Here is a 26,022-nt window from a genome sequence, read left to right on the forward strand (position 1 = left end):
GCTGTTTTGGGTGCGAGCTACATAGAAAGAATAATCTTGGATTGCGCTTACTTCATGTCGAGTTCTTAGCTCTTAATGCACATTGACACAGAAATCGCAAAGTGTGTGCAAAGAGACCAAAATAACAAAACACCATCTTTTCGCTTCCATATGCGTAGAAAGCAGACGAATAATAAACATGGTAACAAACATGTCACTCCGATTTCTGGGTGAATGTGCATTCTAACCCCAAAAACACCAACTTGAAATGAGCCCAATAAGAGCTTTATCATCTTCTTTTTATGTAGCTGGAACGCTTTGCTTTGGTTTTGGTGTGATTCTGGCGCACACCCAAATAACACCATGAGAATTGAAAAAAGCCCAATCAAAGCTTATTCGTCTGCTGTCTACGCATATGGAAGCGAAAGGATGGTGTATTGTTATTTTGGTCTCATTGCACACACTTTGCGATTTCTGTGTCAATGTGCATTAAGAGCTAAGAACTCGACATGAAGTAAGCGCAATCCAAGATTATTCTTTCTATGTAGCTCGCACCCAAAACAACCTGTGTGGCTTTGTTTAGGGTTCTTACAGTTTACTTTGCTATGTGGGTGAATGAACACCGAAAGGGCAATCGAAGATTATTCGACCTTTTTCTATTGAGATGTTACCATATGTTTACCTATGCTTGATTTGGGCTGGTAACAAACATGTCACTGCGATTTTTGGGTGAATGTGCATTCTAACCCCAAAAACACCAACTTGAAATAAGCCCAATCAGAGCTTTATCATCTTCTTTTTATGTAGCTGGAACGCAAAACACCCTTTTGCTTTGGTTTTGGTGTGATTCTGGCGCACACCCAAATAACACCATGCGAATTGAAAAAAGCCCAATCAAAGCTTATTCGTATGCTTTCTACGCATATGGAAGCGAAAAGATGGTGTATTGTTATTTTGGTCTCATTGCACACACCTTGCGATTTCTGTGTCGATGTGCATTAAGAGCTAAGCTCTACATGAAGTAAGCGCAATCCAAGATTATTCTTTCTATGTAGCTCGCACCCAAAACAACCTGTCTGGCTTTGTTTAGGGTTCTTACAGTTTACTTTGCTATGTGGGTGAATGAACACCGAAAGGGCAATCGAAGCTTATTCGTCCTTTTCTATTGAGATGTTACCATATGTTTACCTATGCTTGATTTGGGCTGGTAAGAAAACATGTCACTGCGATTTTCGGGTGAATGTGCATTCTAACCCCAAAAACACCAACTTGAAATAAGCCTAATAAGAGCTTTATCATTTTCTTTTTATGTAGCTGGAACGCAAAACACCTTTTTGCTTTGGTTTTGGTGTGATTCTGGCGCACACCCAAATAACACCATGCGAATTGAAAAAAGCCCAATCAAAGCTTATTCGTCTGCTGTCTACGCATATGGAAGCGAAAGGATGGTGTATTGTTATTTTGGTCTCATTGCACACACTTTGCGATTTCTGTCTCAATGTGCATTAAGAGCTAAGAACTCGACATGAAGTAAGCGCAATCCAAGATTATTCTTTCTATGTAGCTCGCACCCAAAACAACCTGTCTGGCTTTGTTTAGGGTTCTTACAGTTTACTTTGCTATGTGGGTGAATGAACACCGAAAGGGCAATCGAAGCTTATTCGTCCTTTTCTATTGAGATGTTACCATATGTTTACCTATTCTTGATTTGGGCAGGTAACAAACATGTCACTGCGATTTTTGGGTGACTGTGCATCCTATCCCCAAAACACCAACTTGAAATAAGCCCAATCAGAGCTTTATCATCTTCTTTTTATGTAGCTGGAACGCAAAACACCTTTTTGCTTTGGTTTTGGTGTGATTCTGGCGCACACCCAAATAACACCATGAGAATTGAAAAAAGCCCAATCAAAGCTTATTCGTCTGCTGTCTACGCATATGGAAGCGAAAACATGGTGTTGTGTTATTTTGGTCTCATTGCACACACTTTGCTATTTATGTATCAATGTGCATTAACGGCAAAGAACACGGCATGAAGTAAGCGCAATCCAAGATTATTCTTTCTATGTAGCTCGCAACCAAAACAACCTGTCTGGCTTTGTTTAGGGTTCTTACAGTTTACTTTGCTATGTGGGTGAATGAACACCGAAAGGGCCATCGAAGCTTATTCGTCCTTTTCTATTGAGATGTTACCATATGTTTACCTATGCTTGATTTGGGCTGGTAACAAACATGTCACTGCGATTTTTGGGTGAATGTGCATTCTAACTCAAAAACACCAACTTGAAATAAGCCCAATCAGAGCTTTATCATCTTTTTATGTAGCTGGAACGCAAAACACCTTTTTGCTTCGGTTTTGGTGTGATTCAGGCGCACACCCAAATAAAACCATGAGAATTGAAAAAAGCCCAATCAAAGCTTATTCGTCTGCTGTCTACGCATATGGAAGCGAAAGGATGGTGTATTGTTATTTTGGTCTCATTGCACACACTTTGCGATTTCTGTGTCAATGTGCAGTAAGAGCTAAGAACTCGACATGAAGTAAGCGCAATCCAAGATTATTCTTTCTATGTTGCTCGCACCCAAAACAACCTGTCTGGCTTTGTTTAGGGTTCTTACAGTTTACTTTGCTATGTGGGTGAATGAACACCGAAAGGGCAATCGAAGCTTATTCGTCCTTTTCTATTGAGATGTTACCATATGTTTACCTATGCTTGATTTGGGCTGGTAACAAACATGTCACTGCGATTTTTGGGTGACTGTGCATCCTAACCCCAAAAACACCAACTTGAAATAAGCCCAATCAGAGCTTTATCATCTTCTTTTTATGTAGCTGGAACGCAAAACACCTTTTTGCTTTGGTTTTGGTGTGATTCTGGCGCACACCCAAATAACACCATGCGAATTGAAAAAAGCCCAATCAAAGCTTATTCGTCTGCTGTCTACGCATATGGAAGCGAAAGGATGGTGTATTGTTATTTTGGTCTCATTGCACACACTTTGCGATTTCTGTGTCAATGTGCATTAAGAGCTAAGAACTCGACATGAAGTAAGCGCAATCCAAGATTATTCTTTCTATGTAGCTCGCACCCAAAACAACCTGTCTGGCTTTGTTTAGGGTTCTTACAGTTTACTTTGCTATGTGGGTGAATGAACACCGAAAGGGCAATCGAAGCTTATTCGTCCTTTTCTATTGAGATGTTACCATATGTTTACCTATTCTTGATTTGGGCAGGTAACAAACATGTCACTGCGATATTTGGGTGACTGTGCATCCTAACCCCAAAACACCAACTTGAAATAAGCCCAATCAGAGCTTTATCATCTTCTTTTTATGTAGCTGGAACGCAAAACACCTTTTTGCTTTGGTTTTGGTGTGATTCTGGCGCACACCCAAATAACACCATGAGAATTGAAAAAAGCCCAATCAAAGCTTATTCGTCTGCTGTCTACGCATATGGAAGCGAAAAGATGGTGTATTGTTATTTTGGTCTCATTGCACACACTTTGCGATTCCTGTGTCGATGTGCATTAAGAGCTAAGCTCTACATGAAGTAAGCGCAATCCAAGATTATTCTTGCTATGTAGCTCGCACCCAAAACAACCTGTCTGGCTTTGTTTAGGGTTCTTACAGTTTACTTTGCTATGTGGGTGAATGAACACCGAAAGGGCAATCGAAGCTTATTCGTCCTTTTCTATTGAGATGTTACCATATGTTTACCTATGCTTGATTTGGGCTGGTAAGAAAACATGTCACTGCGATTTTCGGGTGAATGTGCATTCTATCCCCAAAAACACCAACTTGAAATAAGCCTAATAAGAGCTTTATCATTTTCTTTTTATGTAGCTGGAACGCAAAACACCTTTTTGCTTTGGTTTTGGTGTGATTCTGGCGCACACCCAAATAACACCATGCGAATTGAAAAAAGCCCAATCAAAGCTTATTCGTCTGCTGTCTACGCATATGGAAGCGAAAGGATGGTGTATTGTTATTTTGGTCTCATTGCACACACTTTGCGATTTCTGTCTCAATGTGCATTAAGAGCTAAGAACTCGACATGAAGTAAGCGCAATCCAAGATTATTCTTTCTATGTAGCTCGCACCCAAAACAACCTGTCTGGCTTTGTTTAGGGTTCTTACAGTTTACTTTGCTATGTGGGTGAATGAACACCGAAAGGGCAATCGAAGCTTATTCGTCCTTTTCTATTGAGATGTTACCATATGTTTACCTATTCTTGATTTGGGCAGGTAACAAACATGTCACTGCGATTTTTGGGTGACTGTGCCTCCTAACCCCAAAACACCAACTTGAAATAAGCCCAATCAGAGCTTTATCATCTTCTTTTTATGTAGCTGGAACGCAAAACACCTTTTTGCTTTGGTTTTGGTGTGATTCTGGCGCACACCCAAATAACACCATGAGAATTGAAAAAAGCCCAATCAAAGCTTATTCGTCTGCTGTCTACGCATATGGAAGCGAAAACATGGTGTTGTGTTATTTTGGTCTCATTGCACACACTTTGCTATTTATGTATCAATGTGCATTAACGGCAAAGAACACGGCATGAAGTAAGCGCAATCCAAGATTATTCTTTCTATGTAGCTCGCACCCAAAACAACCTGTCTGGCTTTGTTTAGGGTTCTTACAGTTTACTTTGCTATGTGGGTGAATGAACACCGAAAGGGCCATCGAAGCTTATTCGTCCTTTTCTATTGAGATGTTACCATATGTTTACCTATGCTTGATTTGGGCTGGTAACAAACATGTCACTGCGATTTTTGGGTGAATGTGCATTCTAACTCAAAAACACCAACTTGAAATAAGCCCAATCAGAGCTTTATCATCTTTTTATGTAGCTGGAACGCAAAACACCTTTTTGCTTCGGTTTTGGTGTGATTCTGGCGCACACCCAAATAAAACCATGAGAATTGAAAAAAGCCCAATCAAAGTTTATTCTTCTGCTGTCTACGCATATGGAAGCGAAAGGATGGTGTATTGTTATTTTGGTCTCATTGCACACACTTTGCGATTTCTGTGTCAATGTGCAGTAAGAGCTAAGAACTCGACATGAAGTAAGCGCAATCCAAGATTATTCTTTCTATGTAGCTCGCACCCAAAACAACCTGTCTGGCTTTGTTTAGGGTTCTTACAGTTTACTTTGCTATGTGGGTGAATGAACACCGAAAGGGCAATCGAAGCTTATTCGTCCTTTTCTATTGAGATGTTACCATATGTTTACCTATGCTTGATTTGGGCTGGTAACAAACATGTCACTGCGATTTTTGGGTGACTGTGCATCCTAACCCCAAAAACACCAACTTGAAATAAGCCCAATCAGAGCTTTATCATCTTCTTTTTATGTAGCTGGAACGCAAAACACCTTTTTGCTTTGGTTTTGGTGTGATTCTGGCGCACACCCAAATAACACCATGAGAATTGAAAAAAGCCCAATCAAAGCTTATTCGTCTGCTGTCTACGCATATGGAAGCGAAAAGATGGTGTATTGTTATTTTGGTCTCATTGCACACACTTTGCGATTTCTGTGTCGATGTGCATTAAGAGCTAAGCTCTACATGAAGTAAGCGCAATCCAAGATTATTCTTGCTATGTAGCTCGCACCCAAAACAACCTGTCTGGCTTTGTTTAGGGTTCTTACAGTTTACTTTGCTATGTGGGTGAATGAACACCGAAAGGGCAATCGAAGCTTATTCGTCCTTTTCTATTGAGATGTTACCATATGTTTACCTATGCTTGATTTGGGCTGGTAAGAAAACATGTCACTGCGATTTTCGGGTGAATGTGCATTCTAACCCCAAAAACACCAACTTGAAATAAGCACAATAAGAGCTTTATCATTTTCTTTTTATGTAGCTGGAACGCAAAACACCTTTTTGCTTTGGTTTTGGTGTGATTCTGGCGCACACCCAAATAACACCATGCGAATTGAAAAAAGCCCAATCGAAGCTTATTCGTCTGCTGTCTACGCATATAAAAGCGAAAGGATGGTGTATTGTTATTTTGGTCTCATTGCACACACTTTGCGATTTCTGTGTCAATGTGCATTAAGAGCTAAGAACTCGACATGAAGTAAGCGCAATCCAAGATTATTCTTTCTATGTAGCTCGCACCCAAAACAACCTGTGTGGCTTTGTTTACACAGTCACCCAAAAATCTTACAGTTTACTTTGCTATGTGGGTGAATGAACACCGAAAGGGCAATCAAAGATTATTCGACCTTTTCTATTGAGATGTTACCATATGTTTACCTATGCTTGATTTGGGCTGGTAAGAAAACATGTCACTGCGATTTTCGGGTGAATGTGCATTCTAACCCCAAAAACACCAACTTGAAATAAGCCCAATAAGAGCTTTATCATCTTCTTTTTATGTAGCTGGAACGCTTTGCTTCGGTTTTGGTGTGATTCTGGCGCACACCCAAATAACACCATGAGAATTGAAAAAAGCCCAATCAAACCTTTTTGCTTTGGTTTTGGTGTGATTCTAGTGCACACCCAAATAACACCATGAGAATTGAAAAAAGCCCAATCAAAGCTTATTCGTCTGCTTTGTACGCAAATGGAAGCGAAAAGATGGTGTATTGTTATTTTGGTCTCATTGCACACACTTTGCGAAACATATGGTAACATCTCAATAGAAAAGGACGAATAAGCTTCGATGGCCCTTACGGTGTTCATTCACCCACATAGCAAAGTAAATTGTAAGAACCCTAAACAAAGCCAGACAGTTTGTTTTGGGTGCGAGCTACATAGCAAGAATAATCTTGGATTGCGCTTACTTCATGTAGAGCTTAGCTCTTAATGCACATCGACACAGAAATCGCAAAGTGTGTGCAATGAGACCAAAATAACAATACACCATCCTTTCGCTTCCATATGCGTAGACAGCAGACGAATAAGCTTTGATTGGGCTTTTTTCAATTCGCATGGTGTTATTTGGGTGTGCGCCAGAATCACACCAAAACCAAAGCAAAAAGGTGTTTTGCGTTCCAGCTACATAAAAAGAAAATGATAAAGCTCTTATAAGGCTTATTTCAAGTTGGTGTTTTTGGGGTTAGAATGCACATTCACCCAAAAATCGCAGTGACATGTTTTCTTACCAGCCCAAATCAAGCATAGGTAAACATATGGTAACATCTCAATAGAAAAGGTCGAATAAGCTTCGATTGCCCTTTCGGTGTTCATTCACCCACATAGCAAAGTAAATTGTAAGAACCCTAAACAAAGCCAAATAGGCTGTTTTGGGTGCGAGCTACATAGAAAGAATAATCTTGGATTGCGCTTACTTCATGTCGAGTTCTTAGCTCTTAATGCACATTGACACAGAAATCGCAAAGTGTGTGCAATGACAAAACACCATCTTTTCGCTTCCATATGCGTAGACAGCAGACGAATAAGCTTTGATTGGGCTTTTTTCAATTCTCATGGTGTTATTTGGGTGTGCCCCAGAATCACACCAAAACCGAAGCAAAAAGGTGTTTTGCGTTCCAGCTACATAAAAAGATGATAAAGCTCTTATTGGGCTTATTTCAAGTTGGTGTTTTTGAGTTAGAATGCACATTCACCCAAAAATCGCAGTGACATGTTTGTTACCAGCCCAAATCAAGCATAGGTAAACATATGCTAACATCTCAATAGAAAAGGACGAATAAGCTTCGATGGCCCTTTCGGTGTTCATTCACCCACATAGCAAAGTAAACTGTAAGAACCCTAAACAAAGCCAGAGAGGTTGTTTTGGGTGCGAGCTACATAGCAAGAATAATCTTGGATTGCGCTTACTTCATGTCGAGTTCTTAGCTCTTAATGCACATTGACACAGAAATTGCAAAGTGTGTGCAATGAGACCAAAATAACAAAACACCATCTTTTCGCTTCCATATGCGTAGAAAGCAGACGAATAAGCTTTGATTGGGCTTTTTTCAATTCTCATGGTGTTATTTGGGTGTGCGCCAGAATCACACCAAAACTGAAGCAAAAAGGTGTTTTGCGTTCCAGCTACATAAAAAGATGATAAAGCTCTGATTGGGCTTATTTCAAGTTGGTGTTTTTGAGTTAGAATGCACATTCACCCAAAAATCGCAGTGACATGTTTGTTACCAGCCCAAATCAAGCATAGGTAAACATATGGTAACATCTCAATAGAAAAGGACGAATAAGCTTCGATGGCCCTTTCGGTGTTCATTCACCCACATAGCAAAGTAAATTGTAAGAACCCTAAACAAAGCCAGACAGGTTGTTTTGGTGCGAGCTACATAGCAAGAATAATCTTGGATTGCGCTTACTTCATGTAGAGCTTAGCTCTTAATGCACATCGACACAGAAATCGCAAAGTGTGTGCAATGAGACCAAAATAACAATACACCATCTTTTCGCTTCCATATGCGTAGACAGCAGACGAATAAGCTTTGATTGGGCTTTTTTCAATTCTCATGGTGTTATTTGGGTGTGCGCCAGAATCACACCAAAACCAAAGCAAAAAGGTGTTTTGCGTTCCAGCTACATAAAAAGAAGATGATAAAGCTCTTATTGGGCTTATTTCAAGTTGGTGTTTTTGGGGTTAGAATGCACATTCACCCGAAAATCGCAGTGACATGTTTGTTACCAGCCCAAATCAAGCATAGGTAAACATATGGTAACATCTCAATAGAAAAGGACGAATAAGCTTCGATGGCCCTTTCGGTGTTCATTCACCCACATAGCAAAGTAAATTGTAAGAACCCTAAACAAAGCCAGACAGGTTGTTTTGGTGCGAGCTACATAGCAAGAATAATCTTGGATTGCGCTTACTTCATGTAGAGCTTAGCTCTTAATGCACATCGACACAGAAATCGCAAAGTGTGTGCAATGAGACCAAAATAACAATACACCATCTTTTCGCTTCCATATGCGTAGACAGCAGACGAATAAGCTTTGATTGGGCTTTTTTCAATTCTCATGGTGTTATTTGGGTGTGCGCCAGAATCACACCAAAACCAAAGCAAAAAGGTGTTTTGCGTTCCAGCTACATAAAAAGAAGATGATAAAGCTCTTATTGGGCTTATTTCAAGTTGGTGTTTTTGGGGTTAGAATGCACATTCACCCGAAAATCGCAGTGACATGTTTGTTACCAGCCCAAATCAAGCATAGGTAAACATATGGTAACATCTCAATAGAAAAGGACGAATAAGCTTCGATGGCCCTTTCGGTGTTCATTCACCCACATAGCAAAGTAAACAGTAAGAACCCTAAACAAAGCCAGACAGGTTGTTTTGGGTGCGAGCTACATAGCAAGAATAATCTTGGATTGCGCTTACTTCATGTAGAGCTTAGCTCTTAATGCACATCGACACAGAAATCGCAAAGTGTGTGCAATGAGACCAAAATAACAATACACCATCTTTTCGCTTCCATATGCGTAGACAGCAGACGAATAAGCTTTGATTGGGCTTTTTTCAATTCTCATGGTGTTATTTGGGTGTGCGCCAGAATCACACCAAAACCGAAGCAAAAAGGTGTTTTGCGTTCCAGCTACATAAAAAGAAGATGATAAAGCTCTGATTGGGCTTATTTCAAGTTGGTGTTTTTGGGGTTAGGATGCACATTCACCCAAAAATCGCAGTGACATGTTTGTTACCAGCCCAAATCAAGCATAGGTAAACATTTGGTAACATCTCCATAGAAAAGGACGAATAAGCTTCGATGGCCCTTTCGGTGTTCATTCACCCACATAGCAAAGTAAACTGTAAGAACCCTAAACAAAGCCAGACAGGTTGTTTTGGGTGCGAGCTACATAGAAAGAATAATCTTGGATTGCGCTTACTTCATGTCGAGTTCTTAGCTCTTAATGCACATTGACACAGAAATCGCAAAGTGTGTGCAATGAGACCAAAATAACAAAACACCATCTTTTCGCTTCCATATGCGTAGAAAGCAGACGAATAAGCTTTGATTGGGCTTTTTTCAATTCTCATGGTGTTATTTGGGTGTGCGCCAGAATCACACCAAAACTGAAGCAAAAAGGTGTTTTGCGTTCCAGCTACATACAAAGATGAAAAAGCTCTGATTGGGCTTATTTCAAGTTGGTGTTTTTGAGTTAGAATGCACATTCACCCAAAAATCGCAGTGACATGTTTGTTACCAGCCCAAATCAAGCATAGGTAAACATATGGTAACATCTCAATAGAAAAGGACGAATAAGCTTCGATGGCCCTTTCGGTGTTCATTCACCCACATAGCAAAGTAAACAGTAAGAACCCTAAACAAAGCCAGACAGGTTGTTTTGGGTGCGAGCTACATAGCAAGAATAATCTTGGATTGCGCTTACTTCATGTCGAGTTCTTAGCTCTTAATGCACATTGACACAGAAATCGCAAAGTGTGTGCAATGAGACCAAAATAACAAAACACCATCTTTTCGCTTCCATATGCGTAGACAGCAGACGAATAAGCTTTGATTGGGCTTTTTTCAATTCTCATGGTGTTATTTGGGTGTGCGCCAGAATCACACCAAAACCAAAGCAAAAAGGTGTTTTGCGTTCCAGCTACATAAAAAGATGATAAAGCTCTGATTGGGCTTATTTCAAGTTGGTGTTTTTGAGTTAGAATGCACATTCACCCAAAAATCGCAGTGACATGTTTGTTACCAGCCCAAATCAAGCATAGGTAAACATATGGTAACATCTCAATAGAAAAGGACGAATAAGCTTCGATGGCCCTTTCGGTGTTCATTCATCCACATAGCAAAGTAAACTGTAAGAACCCTAAACAAAGCCAGAGAGGTTGTTTTGGGGGCGAGCTACATAGCAAGAATAATCTTGGATTGCGCTTACTTCATGTCGAGTTCTTAGCTCTTAATGCACATTGACACAGAAATCGCAAAGTGTGTGCAATGAGACCAAAATAACAAAACACCATCTTTTCGCTTCCATATGCGTAGAAAGCAGACGAATAAGCTTTGATTGGGCTTTTTTCAATTCTCATGGTGTTATTTGGGTGTGCGCCAGAATCACACCAAAACTGAAGCAAAAAGGTGTTTTGCGTTCCAGCTACATACAAAGATGAAAAAGCTCTGATTGGGCTTATTTCAAGTTGGTGTTTTTGAGTTAGAATGCACATTCACCCAAAAATCGCAGTGACATGTTTGTTACCAGCCCAAATCAAGCATAGGTAAACATATGGTAACGTCTCAATAGAAAAGGTCGAATAAGCTTCGATGGCCCTTTCGGTGTTCATTCACCCACATAGCAAAGTAAATTGTAAGAACCCTAAACAAAGCCAGACAGGTTGTTTTGGGTGCGAGCTACATAGCAAGAATAATCTTGGATTGCGCTTACTTCATGTAGAGCTTAGCTCTTAATGCACATCGACACAGAAATCGCAAAGTGTGTGCAATGAGACCAAAATAACAATACACCATCTTTTCGCTTCCATATGCGTAGACAGCAGACGAATAAGCTTTGATTGGGCTTTTTTCAATTCTCATGGTGTTATTTGGGTGTGCGCCAGAATCACACCAAAACCAAAGCAAAAAGGTGTTTTGCGTTCCAGCTACATAAAAAGAAGATGATAAAGCTCTTATTGGGCTTATTTCAAGTTGGTGTTTTTGGGGTTAGAATGCACATTCACCCGAAAATCGCAGTGACATGTTTGTTACCAGCCCAAATCAAGCATAGGTAAACATATGGTAACATCTCAATAGAAAAGGTCGAATAAGCTTCGATTGCCCTTTCGGTGTTCATTCACCCACATAGCAAAGTAAATTGTAAGAACCCTAAACAAAGCCAAAAAGGCTGTTTTGGGTGCGAGCTACATAGAAAGAATAATCTTGGATTGCGCTTACTTCATGTCGAGTTCTTAGCTCTTAATGCACATTGACACAGAAATCGCAAAGTGTGTGCAAAGAGACCAAAATAACAAAACACCATCTTTTCGCTTCCATATGCGTAGAAAGCAGATGAATAAGCTTTGATTGGGTTTTTGTCAATTCTCATGGTGTTATTTGGGTGTGCGCCAGAATCACACCAAAACCGAAGCAAAAAGGTGTTTTGCGTTCCAGCTACATAAAAAGAAGATGATAAAGCTCTGATTGGGCTTATTTCAAGTTGGTGTTTTTGAGTTAGAATGCACATTCACCCAAAAATCGCAGTGACATGTTTGTTACCAGCCCAAATCAAGCATAGGTAAACATATGGTAACATCTCAATAGAAAAGGACGAATAAGCTTCGATGGCCCTTTCGGTGTTCATTCACCCACATAGCAAAGTAAATTGTAAGAACCCTAAACAAAGCCAGACAGGTTGTTTTGGGTGCGAGCTACATAGCAAGAATAATCTTGGATTGCGCTTACTTCATGTAGAGCTTAGCTCTTAATGCACATAGACACAGAAATCGCAAAGTGTGTGCAATGAGACCAAAATAACAATACACCATCTTTTCGCTTCCATATGCGTAGACAGCAGACGAATAAGCTTTGATTGGGCTTTTTTCAATTCTCATGGTGTTATTTGGGTGTGCGCCAGAATCACACCAAAACCAAAGCAAAATGGTGTTTTGCGTTCCAGCTACATAAAAAGAAGATGATAAAGCTCTTATTGGGCTTATTTCAAGTTGGTGTTTTTGGGGTTAGAATGCACATTCACCCGAAAATCGCAGTGACATGTTTGTTACCAGCCCAAATCAAGCATAGGTAAACATATGGTAACATCTCAATAGAAAAGGTCGAATAAGCTTCGATTGCCCTTTCGGTGTTCATTCACCCACATAGCAAAGTAAATTGTAAGAACCCTAAACAAAGCCAAAAAGGCTGTTTTGGGTGCGAGCTACATAGAAAGAATAATCTTGGATTGCGCTTACTTCATGTCGAGTTCTTAGCTCTTAATGCACATTGACACAGAAATCGCAAAGTGTGTGCAAAGAGACCAAAATAACAAAACACCATTGTCAGGGGTTCAGGAGCAGAGACGCAGAGAAGGGAGGAAGCAGAGAGCGAGGGGGAGGAATCCGAAGGGAAAATGAGTGATGATGACGACCCGAGATCTCCAAGCCTAAGCAGTGAGTCAGAGGACTCCCAAAAGGGAGCCCCAGTGAGCAGAGCAAGGGGGGGATCCGGGGGGACACCCCAGGAGGAAGGGAACAGAGGAGATTCAGAGAGTAGCAGCTGGAAGTCGGGACCCACGCTCATAACTGAGGGCGGCAGCAGCTGGAAGTCGGGACTTCAAGACTGAGAGCAGCAGGGAGGAAGGTAGCCAGGCATCGGGTTCCGGAGGCTGTCAGCAGGAGGGAGGGCACGAGTCAGGGGTGGTCACGCCCTCCTCAGAGAGCGAGGCAACGGTTAAGAGGAAAGTAGAGAGTTGGGCGCGCGCGCCAAGTTCAAATGCAGCGGAAGCTGGAGCAGTAAGCAGCCCGGAGAGTGAGCCAGGTCCTAAAGCCCGCCGCAAGGAGGCAGAAGGATCAGGGGGGTCAGCGTCAGAGGAGAGTAGAAGGGAGGAGGCCCAGGGGGGCAGAAGGACCCAGAGACGTAGGGAGAGGCGAAGGAGGTGGAGCAAGGCTAGGGTATTAAGCTGGTGTGCAAGAGGCGGGGACTCAGACGGGTCTTCGCCGACCTAGGGCAGAAGGTGTAGAGCTGCACGCTGCAGTTCGGAAATGAAACCTGTAACTTAATAAAGACTCTTATAAAGTGAACGCTGGCGGACTTGGTCCTATGTGAGCTGGGACTGGGTGGCAGCTCTGACAGTAAGACCCGTCTCTCAAAAGCTTCGGACACCTGATATCTCGCAGCGGAGAGAGAGGCAGCTGGAGGAGGGGATCGGTGTTTGGGAGCAAGCTCACGACGGTTAGCAGAGATGACGGAAGCAGAGACAGTTGCAGCGCTGCAACAGGCAGTTACCCAATTGAACGCGGAGGTACTGGCATCCAAGAAGAGGGAGGAGGATGCGGCAGCCGCCTACAGAGATCTCCACGCCAGGTTTGAAGCATGGGTTAAACACGGGCAGCCAGGACCCAGACCGGAGGGGATTGGGTTGGCACGGAGAGCAGGAGGGCTTGTGGCTCACTTCGATGGGAATTTACAACAGTACCCCAATTTTCGAGCAGACGTAATGTGCGCACTGCAACTGCTGGCAAAAGACTTTAGAGATGAGGAAGAGAAAGTGGGGTTCATACTATCCCATTTGCATGGGGATGCTAAAGCGTGGCTACGCAATTTGTGGAGGGATAAAGATCCGGCGCTTCAGAATGCAGATGCCTTTATCAAAGCGATGGATGCGTGTTTTTTGTCTACTATTGATGTGGATCTTGCCCGACGGGAGATTCATGGACTAAAACAAGGGAGGGCAAGCGTCCGGCAGTACCACGCCCGCTTTTTTGCGCTGGTCAGTGCCTTAGAGTGGGACCGGGATTCGCCCCCTGTCAGAGACCTGTTCTGGGAGGGTCTAAGCTCTGCGGTCAAGGATGAAATTGCAAGGGGGGAGAGGCCCCGAAGCACGCAGGAGGTGGTCCAAAGGGCGCTGACTGTGGGGGTGAGGCTGGAAGAACGTCCATGGTGCAGAGATGAAGGACGTGGAGGGCGCGAAGCTGCGAGAAGTTTCTCTTTCGTTCCAAGAGAAGCAGCGCGTGCGCAATCCACACCTCCGCCTGGAGGGGGAGGGGAACCGATGGAGGTTGGAGGTGCAAGGGCTCAGTCAGCAGCCAGAGCCCAAGCACCGACAGCAGTGAAAGCGAAGCCTCCTAGAGGGAACAGGAAGTGTTACATCTGCGAGGATCCAGGCCATTTGGCGAAAGAGTGTCCCCGGAGGCTCCACAAGCACACTGCAGCCTCAGCAATGGTGACTGCAGCAACGCAGCAAGGAGAACCACAGCAGGGAAACGACGATGTCTGGCTGGAGACAGAGGCACTGGGGCCCAGCCAGACGCATCAGTGAAGCAGTCCCCAGCGATCTTGCAACCCACGGACCCCCTCCCACCCAAACCAGTAGTGCAGCTCACAGCGTCTCTCCAGCTACCCGATGGCGTCACTATCGAAGTGCCGCTTTCTGTGGATTCTGGAAGCAACGCAGACTTTATAGCGCAGGATTTTGTGGAGCAGCACGCTATACAGCTACTGCCTGCCACTCTGCCCCTGCAAGTCGTCACAGTGGATGGCAGAGAGTTGCTAGGGGGGCAGGTGGTGAAGCAAACGCCACCGATGGTGATGCGCCTTGGCAACCACAGGGAAGTCATCAGTTTTAATGTCACCCAACTGTCGGACACGCCCATTGTGTTGGGCATGAGTTGGCTGGACAGGCACAGTCCGACACTGGCTTGGTACCAGAGACAGCTGATCTTCGGCTCCTCTTATTGCGCAGAACACTGCATCCTGCCCAGACAGGAGGGAGAGGAGGAGGAATCACAACTGCAGTTGGGAACGTTGCAAGCAGTCCCCCACAAATACGCAGACTTTCTGGAGGTCTTCTGCGAGAAAGAGGCTGACAAGCTACCACCGCACAGGCAATATGACTGCAAGATTGACCTCCTACCAGGGGCGACGCTGCCGAAAGGGAAGCTGTATTCCATGTCTGAGGACGAATTGCAGGAACTCAAACAGTTCATAGATCACAATTTGCAGCGCGGTTTCATCCGGGAGTCCAGGGCAGTAGGGGGCAGTCCTGTTTTCTTCGTGAAGAAGAAAGACACGCCCCAAAAAAGACTGGTGGTGGATTTTCGCCTCTTAAACAAGATGACCAAGCCTTCTGATTTCCCCATGCCCAGGATTGACGACCTACTAGCGACGGTGCGCAAGGGACGCGTGTTCACCAAGTTGGACCTGCGAGGTGCGTACAATCTCATCCGCATGAGGGAGGGCGATGAGTGGAAGACAGCCATGTTCACGCCTCTGGGCACCTACGAATACAGAGTGATGCCGTTTGGATTGCAAAACGGTTCTCACTGTTTCCAAGCTTTCATGCATCATGTGTTGGCGGGACTCCTTTACAAGAAGTGCGTCTGCTTTCTGGATGACATCCTGATATTCTCCGACTCGCAGCAAGCCCATGACCAAGATGTTCGGGAGGTGCTGAAGAGGCTGCAGCAGCATAGACTGTACGCCAAACTGGAGAAGTGCCAGTTCGACACGACGGAGGTGGATTTCTTGGGTTACAAGTTGTCGGACAAGGGGCTAGCCATGGACAGCGCCAAGGTTCGTGCGGTGTTGGATTGGAAGAGCCCGCGCAATCGGAAGGAGGTCCAGCGGTTTGTCGGCTTCGCCAACTTCTATCGCAAGTTTATCAAGGGGTTCGCGATGCAGACGGCGGCCATTACGGACACGCTAAGCTCCAAGAAAAAGAAATTCATCTGGACGGAGCAGGCGGAGCAGTCCTTTCAGGCACTGAAGCGTCTCTTCGCGTCGGAAGAGCAACTGCTGCATATCGACCCCAGCAGACCGATGCGGGTAGAGACAGACGCGTCCGATAGAGCAGTGGGAGCTGTCCTGCTGCAAAGGGACCCACAGGGGGTCTGGAGGCCGGGAGCGTTCTACTCCAGAAAGCTCAGCAAGTCGGAGCAGAACTACACCATCTGGGACAGGGAGTTGCTGGCCATTCATGCAGCTTTCAAGGCGTGGAGGCACTTCCTGATCGGCGCCAAGCACACGGTGCAGGTCTGCACGGATCACAAGAATCTGGAGCACTGGCGCACGGCTCAGTTCCTGAACCAGAGGCAGATACGTTGGGCGGAGTTCTTTGCTGACTTCAATTTCCGAATAGAGTACGTCCCAGGCGACACCAACGTCATGGCGGATGCACTGTCCCGCAAACCGCAATACCTCGAAGAGGCGACGCCAGCGGCAGCCATGCACATCTTCGCGCCAACAGCGTGGGCGTGCGCTTCAGCCACAGTAGACCTGGATGCGGTGCGGCGGGCGTTGCAGGACGACTCCTTCGCGCAGGCGAAGATGGCAGAGGTGCACAAGGGCACGGCGAACGGCGACGAGTTCCAGATACGAGACGGCTTGCTCTTACGTAAAGGGGCCATCTACGTGCCGGGAGACGAACTTCGCGCCAGGGTACTGCAGCAGCTGCACGACGCACCCACGGCCGGGCACTTTGGCACGGAAAAAACGGTGGAATTAGTCGCAAGGGACTTTTGGTGGCCCAGACTGAGAGGGGAAGTCGCGGACTACGTTGCGAGGTGCGACACCTGCCAGAGGGCCAAACCGGTGCACAAACCACCGGCGGGACTGCTGGAACCGCTGCAAACGCCGTTTGAACCGTGGGAGAGAGTGGCCCTGGACTTTGTTACGGATCTACCCAGCTCGAGAGGCAAGACAGCTGTACTAGTGGTGGTGGACTTGTTCACCAAGATGGCACATTTCATTCCGTGTGCGAAGGTGGCCACGGCGGAACAAACCGCCAAACTGTTCATAGATCACGTGTTCAAAGTGCATGGTCTGCCGCGGTCTATCCTGTCCGACCGCGGGCGCCAGTTCGTCTCGAATTTCTGGCAGAAGCTGATGAGTTTTCTAAATGTCAAGGTCGATCTGGCATCAGCAAGACACCCGCAGACCAACGGGCAAGCAGAGAGGGTCAATGCCATCATGCAGCAGTACCTGAGATGCTATGCCAATCAACAACCTGCGACCTGGGTGGATTACCTGCCGCTCGCCGAGTTCGCTTACAACAACACGGAGCACGTGTCCACAGGGGTGACGCCGTTCTTCGCCAACAATGGGAGGAATCCCAGAACCTTCCCGGGACGGGAGAGAGTGGGGGACGGAGAACCACAGACGGCGGACGCGTTCGCGTCAGAGTTGCAGGCGGTACACGATCAACTCAGACGGCAGCTGGAGCTGGCTAAGCACGCCTACAAGGTGCAAGCTGACAAGCACAGGCGGGTTGGCGAAGAGATCCAAGTGGGAGACTGGGTCTGGTTGGCAGCCCACGCAGTGCCGACCAGGTCACTAGCCAAGAAGAAGTTGGGGCACAAGCAAATTGGTCCGTACCAAGTCGAAGCACAGATCAACCCGGTAGCCTTCCGACTGGCGCTGCCGGAGGGTTCCAGAATGCATCCGGTGTTCCACAGGTCGGTGCTCACTCCCTACAAGGCACCTCACAGATTCCAGGAGCCAGGGACGGCACCGAGTCCGTTCCGGGAGCGGACGGGGACGCGAGGGGTGACGCAGCAAGACCCCATCAACGAGGTCACGGAGATTTTGGACTCCAGATGGGGGGAAGAGGGAGTCGAATACCTCCTAGCCAGAGAGGGCACCCGGGCCAGCGCCAATAGCTGGGTGCCAGACTACGCTTTGGAGGAACCCCTGCTCAAGGACGAGTTTCATGCCCTTTTCCCACACAGACCCATGCCAGCGAGCTTCTTCGACGACTGGCTGTTCACGCCCACACTTTCTTCCAGCACGTTCCATGGATTCGACTCGGACGGGGAACCCGCACTGAGCACCCGTTCCCCAGAAGGATCGCCGGCGGGTTCGGCGTCAGACACCTCGTATTGGTGGGACGATCGACCGGAGGAGCAATGGCGCAGGAAGTGGCTGGAGATGCCAGGTCGAGCGACCGACGCAGAGACTGACATGGACGTGTTCGGGGAGGACCTTGGGTTCGAGCACGGCGGTACAGAGATGGAAGCGGAACAGGTCAACGTCGGCGACCGCGAGGAGGAAGACTCGGAGGTCTTCAGTTGGCGGCCAACCACGGGGAGCGAACTGTATCCAGCATTCCCTCCCGTGATGATGGAGCACCCAGCACCCACACCTGAAAGCGGGGAGGGGGGAAGGGGGGGCTTCGAGGGGGGGATGGATGTCAGGGGTTCAGGAGCAGAGACGCAGAGAAGGGAGGAAGCAGAGAGCGAGGGGGAGGAATCCGAAGGGAAAATGAGTGATGATGACGACCCGAGATCTCCAAGCCTAAGCAGTGAGTCAGAGGACTCCCAAAAGGGAGCCCCAGTGAGCAGAGCAAGGGGGGGATCCGGGGGGACACCCCAGGAGGAAGGGAACAGAGGAGATTCAGAGAGTAGCAGCTGGAAGTCGGGACCCACGCTCATAACTGAGGGCGGCAGCAGCTGGAAGTCGGGACCCACGCTCAAGACTGAGAGCAGCAGGGAGGAAGGTAGCCAGGCATCGGGTTCCGGAGGCTGTCAGCAGGAGGGAGGGCACGAGTCAGGGGTGGTCACGCCCTCCTCAGAGAGCGAGGCAACGGTTAAGAGGAAAGTAGAGAGTTGGGCGCGCGCGCCAAGTTCAAATGCAGCGGAAGCTGGAGCAGTAAGCAGCCCGGAGAGTGAGCCAGGTCCTAAAGCCCGCCGCAAGGAGGCAGAAGGATCAGGGGGGTCAGCGTCAGAGGAGAGTAGAAGGGAGGAGGCCCAGGGGGGCAGAAGGACCCAGAGACGTAGGGAGAGGCGAAGGAGGTGGAGCAAGGCTAGGGTATTAAGCTGGTGTGCAAGAGGCGGGGACTCAGACGGGTCTTCGCCGACCTAGGGCAGAAGGTGTAGAGCTGCACGCTGCAGTTCGGAAATGAAACCTGTAACTTAATAAAGACTCTTATAAAGTGAACGCTGGCGGACTTGGTCCTATGTGAGCTGGGACTGGGTGGCAGCTCTGACAACCATCTTTTCGCTTCCATATGCGTAGAAAGCAGATGAATAAGCTTTGATTGGGTTTTTGTCAATTCTCATGGTGTTATTTGGGTGTGCGCCAGAATCACACCAAAACCGAAGCAAAAAGGTGTTTTGCGTTCCAGCTACATAAAAAGAAGATGATAAAGGTCTGATTGGGCTTATTTCAAGTTGGTGTTTTTGAGTTAGAATGCATATTCACCCAAAAATCGCAGTGACATGTTTGTTACCAGCCCAAATCAAGCATAGGTAAACATATGGTAACATCTCAATAGAAAAGAACGAATAAGCTTCGATGGCCCTTTCGGTGTTCATTCACTCACATAGCAAAGTAAACAGTAAGAACCCTAAACAAAGCCAGACAGGTTGTTTTGGGTGCGAGCTACATAGCAAGAATAATCTTGGATTGCGCTTACTTCATGTAGAGCTTAGCTCTTAATGCACATCGACACAGAAATCGCAAAGTGTGTGCAATGAGACCAAAATAACAATACACCATCTTTTCGCTTCCATATGCGTAGACAGCAGACGAATAAGCTTTGATTGGGCTTTTTTCAATTCTCATGGTGTTATTTGGGTGTGCGCCAGAATCACACCAAAACTAAAGCAAAAAGGTGTTTTGCGTTCCAGCTACATAAAAAGAAGATAAAGCTCTGATTGGGCTTATTTCAAGTTGGTGTTTTTGGGGTTAGGATGCACAGTCACCCAAAAATCGCAGTGACATGTTTGTTACCAGCCCAAATCAAGCATATGTAAACATATGGTAACATCTCAATAGAAAAGGACGAATAAGCTTCGATTGCCCTTTCGGTGTTCATTCACCCACATAGCAAAGTAAACTGTAAGAACCCTAAACAAAGCCAGACAGGTTGTTTTCGGTGCGAGCTATATAGAAAGAATAATCTTGGATTGCGCTTACTTCATGTCGAGTTCTTAGCTCTTAATGCACATTGACACAGAAATCGCAAAGTGTGTGCAATGAGACCAAAATAACAATACACCATCCTTTCGCTTCCATATGCGTAGACAGCAGACGAATAAGCTTTGATTGGGCTTTTTTCAATTCTCATGGTGTTATTTGGGTGTGCCCCAGAATCACACCAAAACCGAAGCAAAAAGGTGTTTTGCGTTCCAGCTACATAAAAAGATGATAAAGCTCTGATTGGGCTTATTTCAAGTTGGTGTTTTTGAGTTAGAATGCACATTCACCCAAAAATCGCAGTGACATGTTTGTTACCAGCCCAAATCAAGCATAGGTAAACATATGGTAACATCTCAATAGAAAAGGACGATTAAGCTTCGATGGCCCTTTCGGTGTTCATTCACCTACATAGCAAAGTAAAGTGTAAGAACCCTAAACAAAGCCAGAGAGGTTGTTTTGGGTGCGAGCTACATAGCAAGAATAATCTTGGATTGCGCTTACTTCATGTCGAGTTCTTAGCTCTTAATGCACATTGACACAGAAATCGCAAAGTGTGTGCAATGAGACCAAAATAACAAAACACCATCTTTTCGCTTCCATATGCGTAGAAAGCAGACGAATAAGCTTTGATTGGGCTTTTTTCAATTCTCATGGTGTTATTTGGGTGTGCGCCAGAATCACACCAAAACTGAAGCAAAAAGGTGTTTTGCGTTCCAGCTACATAAAAAGATGATAAAGCTCTGATTGGGCTTATTTCAAGTTGGTGTTTTTGAGTTAGAATGCACATTCACCCAAAAATCGCAGTGACATGTTTGTTACCAGCCCAAATCAAGCATAGGTAAACATATGGTAACATCTCCATAGAAAAGGACGAATAAGCTTCGATGGCCCTTTCGGTGTTCATTCACCCACATAGCAAAGTAAACTGTAAGAACCCTAAACAAAGCCAGACAGGTTGTTTTGGGTGCGAGCTACATAGAAAGAATAATCTTGGTTTGCGCTTACTTCATGTCGAGTTCTTAGCTCTTAATGCACATAGACACAGAAATCGCAAAGTGTGTGCAATGAGACCAAAATAACAATACACCATCCTTTCGCTTCCATATGCGTAGACAGCAGACGAATAAGCTTTGATTGGGCTTTTTTCAATTCTCATGGTGTTATTTGGGTGTGCCCCAGAATCACACCAAAACCGAAGCAAAAAGGTGTTTTGCGTTCCAGCTACATAAAAAGATGATAAAGCTCTGATTGGGCTTATTTCAAGTTGGTGTTTTTGAGTTAGAATGCACATTCACCCAAAAATCGCAGTGACATGTTTGTTACCAGCCCAAATCAAGCATAGGTAAACATTTGGTAACATCTCCATAGAAAAGGACGAATAAGCTTCGATGGCCCTTTCGGTGTTCATTCACCCACATAGCAAAGTAAACTGTAAGAACCCTAAACAAAGCCAGAGAGGTTGTTTTGGGTGCGAGCTACATAGAAAGAATAATCTTGGATTGCGCTTACTTCATGTCGAGTTCTTAGCTCTTAATGCACATTGACACAGAAATCGCAAAGTGTGTGCAATGAGACCAAAATAACAATACACCATCCTTTCGCTTCCATATGCGTAGACAGCAGACGAATAAGCTTTGATTGGGCTTTTTTCAATTCTCATGGTGTTATTTGGGTGTGCCCCAGAATCACACCAAAACCAAAGCAAAAAGGTGTTTTGCGTTCCAGCTACATAAAAAGAAGATGATAAAGCTCTGATTGGGCTTATTTCAAGTTGGTGTTTTTGAGTTAGAATGCACATTCACCCAAAAATCGCAGTGACATGTTTGTTACCAGCCCAAATCAAGCATATGTAAACATATGGTAACATCTCAATAGAAAAGGACGAATAAGCTTCGATGGCCCTTTCGGTGTTCATTCACCCACATAGCAAAGTAAACTGTAAGAACCATAAACAAAGCCAGACAGGTTGTTTTGGGTGCGGGCTACATAGCAAGAATAATCTTGGATTGCGCTTACTTCATGTAGAGCTTAGCTCTTAATGCACATCGACACAGAAATCGCAAAGTGTGTGCAATGAGACCAAAATAACAATACACCATCTTTTCGCTTCCATATGCGTAGACAGCAGACGAATAAGCTTTGATTGGGCTTTCTTCAATTCTCATGGTGTTATTTGGGTGTGCGCCAGAATCACACCAAAACAAAAGCAAAAAGGTGTTTTGCGTTCCAGCTACATAAAAAGAAGATGATAAAGCTCTGATTGGGCTTATTTTAAGTTGGTGTGTCAGAGCTGCTACCAGGTCCCAGCTCACATAGGACCACGCCACACAGCGTCCACTTTAAAAGAGTCTTTATTGAGTTACAGGTTTCATTTCCGAACTGCAGCGTACAGCTCTACACCTTCTGCCCTAGGTCGGCGAAGACCCATCTGAGTCCCCGCCTCTTGCACACCAGCTTAATACCCTAGCCTTGCTCCACCTCCTTCGCCTCTCCCTACGTCTCTGGGTCCTTCTGCCCCCCTGGGACTCCTCCCTTCTACTCTCCTCTGACGCTGACCCCCCTGATCCTTCCGCTTCCTTTCGGCGGGCTTTGGGACCTGGTTCACTCTCCGGGCTGCTTACTGCTCCAGCTTCCGCTGCATTTGAACTTGGCGCGCGCGCCCAACTCTCTACTTTCCTCTTGACCGTTGCCTCGCTCTCTGAGGAGGGCGTGACCACCCCTGACTCGTGCCCTCCCTCCTGCTGACGGCCTCCGGAACCCGATGCCTGGCTGCCTTCCTCCCTGCTGCTCTCAGTCTTGAGCGTAGGTCCCGACTTCCAGCTGCTGCTCTCTGAATCTCCTCTGTTCCCTTCCTCCTGGGGTGTCCCCCCGGATCCCCCCCTTGCTCTGCTCACTGGGGCTCCCTTTTGGGAGTCCTCTGACTCACTGCTTAGGCTTGGAGATCTCGGGTCGTCATCATCACTCATTCTCCCTTCGGTTTCCTCCCCCTCGCTCTCTGTTTCCACCCTTCTCTGCGTCTCTGCTTCTGAACCCCTGACATGGTGTTTTGGGGGTTAGAATGCAGATTTAACCAAAAATAGCTGAGTGACATGTTTGTTACCAGCCCAAATCAAGCATAGGTAAACATATGGTAACATCTCAATAGAAAAGGACGAATAAGCTTCGATTGCCCTTTCGGTGTTGTCAGAGCTGCTACCAGGTCCCAGCTCACATAGGACCACGCCACACAGCGTCCACTTTAAAAGAGTCTTTATTGAGTTACAGGTTTCATTTCCGAACTGCAGCGTGCAGCTCTACACCTTCTGCCCTAGGTCGGCGAAGACCCATCTGAGTCCCCGCCTCTTGCACACCAGCTTAATACCCTAGCCTTGCTCCACCTCCTTCGCCTCTCCCTACGTCTCTGGGTCCTTCTGCCCCCCTGGGACTCCTCCCTTCTACTCTCCTCTGACGCTGACCCCCCTGATCCTTCCGCTTCCTTTCGGCGGGCTTTGGGACCTGGCTCACTCTCCGGGCTGCTCACTGCTCCAGCTTCCGCTGCATTTGAACTTGGCGCGCGCGCCCAACTCTCTACTTTCCTCTTGACCGTTGCCTCGCTCTCTGAGGAGGGCGTGACCACCCCTGACTCGTGCCCTCCCTCCTGCTGACGGCCTCCGGAACCCGATGCCTGGCTGCCTTCCTCCCTGCTGCTCTCAGTCTTGAGCGTGGGTCCCGACTTCCAGCTGCTGCTCTCTGAATCTCCTCTGTTCCCTTCCTCCTGGGGTGTCCCCCCGGATCCCCCCCTTGCTCTGCTCACTGGGGCTCCCTTTTGGGAGTCCTCTGACTCACTGCTTAGGCTTGGAGATCTCGGTTCGTCATCATCACTCATTCTCCCTTCGGCTTCCTCCCCCTCGCTCTCTGTTTCCACCCTTCTCTGCGTCTCTGCTTCTGAACCCCTGACATCCATCCCCCCCTCGAAGCCCCCCCTTCCCCCCTCCCCGCTGTCAGGTGTGGGTGCTGGGCGCTCCATCATCATGGGAGGGAATGCTGGATACAGGTCGCTCCCCGTGGGTGGCCGCCAACTGAAGACCTCCGAGTCTTCCCCCTCGCGGTCGTCGACGTTGACTTGTTGTTCTTCCATCTCTGTACCGCCGTGCTCGAACCCGAGGTCCTCCCCGAACACGTCCATGTCAGTCTCTGCGTCGGTCGCTCGACCTGGCCTCTCCAGCCACTTCCTGCGCCATTGCTCCTCTGGTCGATCGTCCCACCAATACGAGTTGCCTGATGCCGAACCTGCCGGTGAACCTTCTGGGGAACGGGTGCTCCGTGCGGGTTCCCCTTCTGAGTCGAATCCATGGAACGTGCTGGAAGAAAGTGTGGGTGTGAACAACCAGTCGTCGAAGAAGCTCGCTGGCATGGGTTTGTGTGGGAAGAGGGCATGAAACTCGTCCTTGAGCAGGGGTTCCTCCAAAGCGTAGTCTGGTACCCAGCTATTGGCGCTGGCCCGGGTGCCCTCTCTGGCTAAGAGGTATTCGACTCCCTCTTCCCCCCATCTGGAGTCCAAAATCTCCGTGACCTCGTTGATGTGGTCCTGGTGCTTCACCTCCCGCGTCTCCGTCCGTTCCCGGAGCGGACTTGGCGCCGTCCCTGGCTCCTGGAACCTGTGAGGTGCCTTGTAGGGAGTGAGCACCGACCTGTGGAACACCGGATGCATTCTGGAACCCTCCGGCAGCGCCAGTCGGAAGGCTACCGGGTTGATCTGCGCTTCGACTTGGTACGGACCGATCTGCTTGTGCCCCAACTTCTTCTTGGCAAGTGACCTGGTCGGCACTGCGTGGGCTGCCAACCAGACCCAGTCTCCCACTTGGATCACTTCGCCAACCCGCCTGTGCTTGTCAGCTTGCACCTTGTAGGCGTGCTTAGCTAGCTCCAGCTGCCGTCTGAGTTGATCGTGGACCGCCTGCAGCTCTGACGCGAACGCGTCCGCCGTCTGTGGTTCTCCTTCCCCCACTCTCTCCAGTCCCGGGAAGGTTCTGGGATTCCTCCCATTGTTGGCAAAGAACGGCGTCACTCCTGTGGACACGTGCTTCGTGTTGTTGTAAGCGAACTCGGCTAGCGGCAGGTAATCCACCCACGTCGCAGGCTGTTGATTGGCATAGCATCTCAGGTACTGCTGCATGATGGCATTGACCCTCTCTGCTTGCCCGTTGGTCTGCGGGTGTCTTGCTGATGCCAGATTGACCTTGACATTTAGAAAACCCATCAGCTTCTGCCAGAAAGACGAGATGAACTGGCGTCCGCGGTCGGACAGGATAGACCGTGGCAGGCCATGCACTTTGAACACGTGATCTATGAACATTTTGGCGGTTTGTTCCGCCGTGGCCACCTTCGCACACGGAATGAAATGTGCCATCTTGGTGAACAAGTCCACCACCACTAGCACAGCTGTCTTGCCTCTCGAGCTGGGTAAATCCGTCACAAAGTCCAGGGCCACCCTCTCCCACGGTTCAAACGGTGTTTGCAGCGGTTCTAACAGTCCCGCCGGTGGTCTGTGT

The sequence above is a fragment of the Podarcis vaucheri genome (genome assembly GCF_965113315.1).
Source record: "Podarcis vaucheri genome assembly, chromosome: 12".
Classification (NCBI taxonomy): domain Eukaryota; kingdom Metazoa; phylum Chordata; class Lepidosauria; order Squamata; family Lacertidae; genus Podarcis; species Podarcis vaucheri.